Genomic DNA, 6,167 nt, shown 5'->3' on the forward strand with positions numbered 1-6,167 from the left:
ACGGTGCTCTATGGGGGCCCACGGCCTGCAGTGGTGCTCCACAGCCCTGAGAAATCTGCCTGCTCTGAGAAATGCAGATTTCTCTGGGGTAGCAGCACACTTTATTCCCCCGTGCTGTGTATTGTCCATCAGGTGTTCCCAAGGTTTGAAAGCCTGTTCTTTCATCACAGAGCTTCTCCTGCATTTCCACTCAATCCTTCTGTTTCCCCGTGCCTCTCCATGCTGCAGAGAGAGGCTCCGTGCACTTTGTCACAGCTGAGAAGTCTCTGGGTGTCTGTTCAGATGAAAAGAGTCACAGAAAATGGAATGATTTTGTTGTGTGTTGCAGCGGTGCTGGCACAGAGGTGGGAGCTGTAAGGTTTGGGCTGCACAGACCAACGAGCTGCACACTGCAGCACCTGGCGTCCTCACTGCCACCCTCTCTTAATTCTGCTTTTCCCTTCAATTGATGTGTAAGGAGCCATCATTGCCTTTTATTGTTACAAACTAAGCTCTGCAGGAGGTTTCAAATGAAACTATTTAATTATTTTTTTTCAATCTTCCACTTCCTTCATGGAAAAAAACAACCCAACCCAACCACCGCTCCCCAAACGCTGTGCACTCAGTGCCACCGGTGATGGGAAATCAAGGACCACTTTGAAACGGATTAATTTCTCCAGACAGTCGTGCCGCTGACGAAGCCTTTTAATAACGCTACAGGATTTGAGAGAACACACAGAAATGCTCTGTCCACTCTTTCACCTGCAGAATGACTTAACACCGCATGTCAGCATTTAAAGTGGATTGTCTGTAATGAGGCTGCCATACAACAGGAGTGTGGTGGTCACAGACAGCATAGACCAGGGAAGTGTCTTTGCAGTGTCTGAGTATGGCCAGAGCAGCCTTCGACAGGAGACTGGCACAGAAAGGGAACGGCAGTGTGTGCATGGATATATACGTACATATACATACACATGGCAGGCCCAGCGGTCATGTCAGTCCTGTGTTGCCTCCTGCAAAAGCAAAACTTGGGTTAGGGGAAATTGAAAGGAATTAGGTTTAACTGAAGGTGATAAAATCTACTTCTGTGATCCCCCAAGACTTGGCGGTTCCTTTTCCTTCCTCTCTGCTTTCCCTTGAGACCAACGTAGGAAAATGAACAAAGCAGAAACACAGAGATCTGGTGGCTTCTCTTCCATGGGATGGGAGAAGGCAGCCAGCCCTCTTCTATCCATCACAAAGCCAAAGCACTGCCACACCACGGGCATGTACCGCCTTGATGGCACATGGGACATCCTGTGAGAGCTCAGGAGGCAGCTGGTGGGTACAGCCCCAAATCATTGCTCTGCTATGGGACAGAGGCTGCATCTCACTCAGTCCTCAGCACACGGGGTGATGGGGCAGAGAACAGCAGGGTGCTGCAGGGGCTGTGGGGCTGGCACTGCCCAAGGCAGAAGGGGGCAGGAGGGGCCTCACTGCTGCTTATCTTCAGCACCCGCCTCTGCCAGCTGCGTGCTTAATGGCACCGCTCTCTGCAGAGCTGAACGATATGGTTGGGCAATAGAAGCAAAGCTGGAAAGAAAGATTTATAATTTTCCCTTTAAGCCTGTCATTCATGTCATTAATATAGATGTGATTTAGGAGGGCAACAACTTTTCCTTCTTTTTTCTTCTCTCTTTCTTTGCTAAAAGCTTTGTGTATGTACCCACAGTCTGACAACCAAATGGGGCTGCCTTTCTTTTTTCCCCTCCAATATGTGGATTGCGTTTAATTCTGTCACTCAAATGGAGCCGCGGTTTCGGGAGGGAGCGATTAAGGCTCCCTGGGAATAAAGGGCCGCCCGCTGTGCCTCGCTATTCAGCACTGCTGGGCATGGGGGAGCGATGCCGGGCTCCTGAATAACGTGGGTTTTCAGACATACAAAACACACCTTAGAAATACTGTACAAACAAAGCTCCGCAGCTCACAGCGCCGGGCTTATTTGCCGATTCTTTCTTCTCGTGCTTTGTGCTCCCTTCCCACCCTGAACTCCAGCACAGCCCCGGCCGCACACCGCCCCGCACCGCACTCACCAATCGCTTCCTTAAGTCTGTGCTCAGCTCACTGACATCAAATGGACTTCAGCTTGTGCCTCGAGGAAGGCCTGTTGTGGTAGAAGTCCTTCAGAGACACTTCTTCCAATTGGAAGCGCACGCGTGGTTTGGGTGAAATATTTGGGGCCAAAAACGCAACAGTGTTTCCCAAAGCAATGGCAATTTTCTGCACTGTTTGTGTAAGGGGGGAAAAAAAAAAAGCAAGCAGTATGAAAAATGTGAAATGTTTGTGAAGATGTTTCTAAACAAAGTATTTCCATTTGGTGCAAACTGTCATTGTGAAATGTCCTCCAGCATTAGCTAGAAGTGTTTAAAAACCACTTAGGGTGTTAAAAAAAGCCTCTTATTTATAGCAGAACAGCATCTTTTCTTTGACTTCAGATAATTCTCATTCCTTTTTGACTCCTCAACAACTTCTGATATTCATTGCGAGTTCCTTCTACCGAGCCATTTTTAGAGCTATTATATTAGCATTTCTTTTATTAACATTATCTTGTCTATTAGCCACGACTGCTTCTGTAGCTGTTCTGTTTCCTATATGTGAGCGCCTATGGAGGTGCTGTGTGTCCCCCATCTCTGTGCCCCTGCCCAGCAGCTGCTGGCAGCGCAGAGCACAGAGCACAAGAGCGGAGCTGCTGAGCTGTTCTGCAGAGGATGGGATTTCTGGAGGGTCGGGGAACCCTGCAGCCCCCAAACCCACTCAGCACCTCTGCTGTCAGCCCACCATCTCCATGCAGTTAGCATTAAAAACGTAGATGACTGGAAGCTGTACTCCATACCGTGTGCAGCAAATGGAGGTGGAGGTCCTTGGAGACGGAGTGTTTGTGGAAATGCAAGATATTGCTGCACTCTGTTTTATGGCGTAGCAAATGTAGTGCAAGGATACTGCTCAGGGCCCACACTCAGCTGAATCTAAATCCAGGAGCATCTACCAGGTCGGGTTTTGTCTCATCACTTTTAATGGCTGCAAACATCCCGTACATGTGAGTGTAACAGCGCGCTCTGTTTGCTGAGCTACAATGGAGCGGACGCTTTGGTACAACACGGTAAATGTTTCATGAAAAGAGTATCAGATGGACTGCCTAAAACCCTGCGAGGCTGTCTGCTCTGCACTCAAACGCAGGACATTATTTCATGATTCCCTGTGATCCCTTTGGCATTGTAATTCTAAACCATGCAAAGAGAGGTGGATGAAGGCGGATTACAAATCCGAGCCCATAGAAAGGACCTGCAATTATTCGTTAAACTGTTGTGTTTGGTCTCATGTTCTGCTCTTTACAGTACAGTACTTCCCAGTCTAATTCCCTGGCTGTATTACTGGTTCATAAGCACAGTGCCTCCCCTCTCCTGCTTTCTCCAAGGCCTAGAGATAAGGTTGAACCTGTACCTCAATCCACCTATCTGTATGTGTATTTTTTTCTCATCTCGTTTCACTGTGATTTAAAATAGCAGCACTTTGCCAGTCTCCTCTCTCCCACCTCAGACAGGTAGGGTTATTTTGGAAGGTGCGAGGGTTGTTTGTTTTAATTTCTCTTTAAGCCACCAAAATGGTGTTAAATATAATTTTTGTGAACCGCTCCAAACCCACCGCATTTGCCTGGGTGTATTGTTTTGCAGGCGCTCTCCCACCTCTAATCAGCGAGGATTCGGCACAGTTGGCAGTCTCTGCTCCACGAGCAGACTGTCTGAATCACAGCTCAGCCCCAGAAAGGATGGTCTTTCTAGGTCAGGGCTAAATATACTGACTATGGGGGTGAGGATGGAAAAGTTCCCATGCCAGCTGCCACCCTGCTCCAAGCAGACCAAACTCCCCAGCTCGTGGCATGCATCATTCACCAGGATCTGAAAGTGGGAGAGGGAAATCCCGCAGTGCCCGCACGGCGCAGAGGCACGGCTGTGTGCAGGGCTGGGGTGGGGGACATCACGTTGTGTTTGGAGGAGGGCATCCCAACTCCTCCATGGAGCACCAGGCCAGAGTGCAGGGAGGGCCAAGTCCTTCCCCAGCGCAGCCATCTGCATGGTCCATCCCGTAACACCAGCTTTCATTTGGATGTAACTCATTCACTTCCTGCAGGAGTTTTCTTTCCTTTTGGAGGATGAAGCTTGAAGATTGTCACAGTTGCTAGAGGCAACTATTCTGCAAAATCTTTTTATAAAATGTATTTATCTAATTAAGAATCTTTTAGCAGCACCACGCCCGGAGGATCAAATATCTCATTTACACCGTGCGGGGCTGGGGCAAGGCTTTGCTTCTCATGTAGAAACACAGATAAACAGGGACTGCTCCACTCAGCTCCTCCTAATGCACCTTCTCCAACAAAAAAAGTGGGATCTGAGGTCTCCTTAGTTTATTATTGGAAGAAAAGTAATGGGAAGGGAGGAGGAGGAAGCTTATAATGGAGTCAATTCGATGTAGTTGGCAACAAGAGTAGAACAGCCTTACATCAGTGACATTTTCCAGTGAAACAAACCTGTTGTACAGAGAACAATTTTTAATTAACTCTGTATCTCGTGTGTCGAGGAACGTGAGCAAACTTCTTTATGACTTTACTTTTGGCTGCAGAGAATATCCCAGTTCTTAACTCTCCAAGAACAGAATTTGGTGGGGATGAGGGCTTCTAAATACACATGTGAAGCTCCGTACAAAGCACCTCTGCAGGCACTCTGCTGATTTTGAATTGATCTCCTCTTTTATGTGATGTAGAGCACGAAGCATTAAACACTGTGGGGATACTGTAAGGAAAGGAGCCTGCCTGCCTCAGGGACCTGCTCCTAACACAGGCACTAAGTGCTTCTGCGTGTGTCCAGTGGGCAGCAGTTCTGCCTGGCAAAATCTGGGTGACAAAGTCCTGAGAGGGTACCAGAGGAGGGAGTTACTGTCACATACGGTGTTGACATGAGCAGTTTGTCATGTTTGAAAGTTCAGAGGTGAAATCCTGCAGGAAGCTCCCTATCCCGTGCCATGGGGTGCTGAGGGGCAGTGCCACAGCCTGCAGTCACTGCAGCACTGAGCTGTATTCCTCCAGAAGCCAAAGCTAATCACAGCACCTAATCACTAAATGAAACATTTGCTCTGTGTTTTTTAACCTATCCTAGCAAAATAACTTCTGCTCTAATTAACTCATCCAATCAACACCAGAATCTGATCACTACTAGCGACTGGCACATTTGGTTGGCTGTGTTTCTCCACATTGCTGAGGGTGTGCACAGAGCTCTGGGAGCAGGAACAAGGCAGAAGCTTGCACTGAATGCAACCTGAGAACAAAAAAAAAGGTGAAGTGATGGTTTAACAAAACACCTGAGCATCCTAGTTGGGCTTTGCACATCTTCTGACACAGCCTGAACACGGCTCAAAATATAAATGGCACTTACAGACACAAAAGGAGTTTGATGATTCCCAGTCGAGATTTAAAAATGAGTGTTTGGGGAAGAGTTGATAAAGAGTTAAAAAATAACTGCCATCTGTGAACCAGCTGGTTCCTCCTGGTCCCAAGGCTCACTGGGGCTCAGCTACTTGTCTCAGTGGGGTTTCCTGCTGCACTGTAACCCCACTGCTTCTCCCACTGCTGTGTACACATTAGGGCTACGCTGCAGACATAGCAGTGACACGTGAATGGCACAGATCGTAGGGGAGCTGAATTTCTGTGCTTTAGCACAAATTAGATTGCATTTCTAAGATCCTGATAAACATAAAGATGGATTCGGAGGGACTGGAACACAGCAAGCCAGAATAATAATGTCATCCAGAATTTACCTAATGGGCAAAATGAGAGTGTTCTCAAATAATGGGTGACTTAAATGAACCAAGGAGCATCTGAACAAGAGGACTGTGATCCCATTCTGGGATGCTGGGGACTGCAGTAGGGCACAAAGAGCCTTTGCAAACTGTAGCTATGTTGGAAGAGATGCTGGCAAGGGGGGAGCGGTCTCTCTCTCTCAAATGCAAGAGTCAAGGAAGTACTTTATGGATGGATGAATAATTGCTTTTATGAGGCCAAGTCCTTCATTGAAGCTAATGGAGAATTTGTCATTGACTTCAATGGGATCAGCACTAGACCTGTAACGAGAAAATAATAATAATGGTCTGCGATACGA

This window comes from Coturnix japonica, chromosome 20 (genome assembly GCF_001577835.2).
Source record: "Coturnix japonica isolate 7356 chromosome 20, Coturnix japonica 2.1, whole genome shotgun sequence".
In the NCBI taxonomy this organism is placed as follows: domain Eukaryota; kingdom Metazoa; phylum Chordata; class Aves; order Galliformes; family Phasianidae; genus Coturnix; species Coturnix japonica.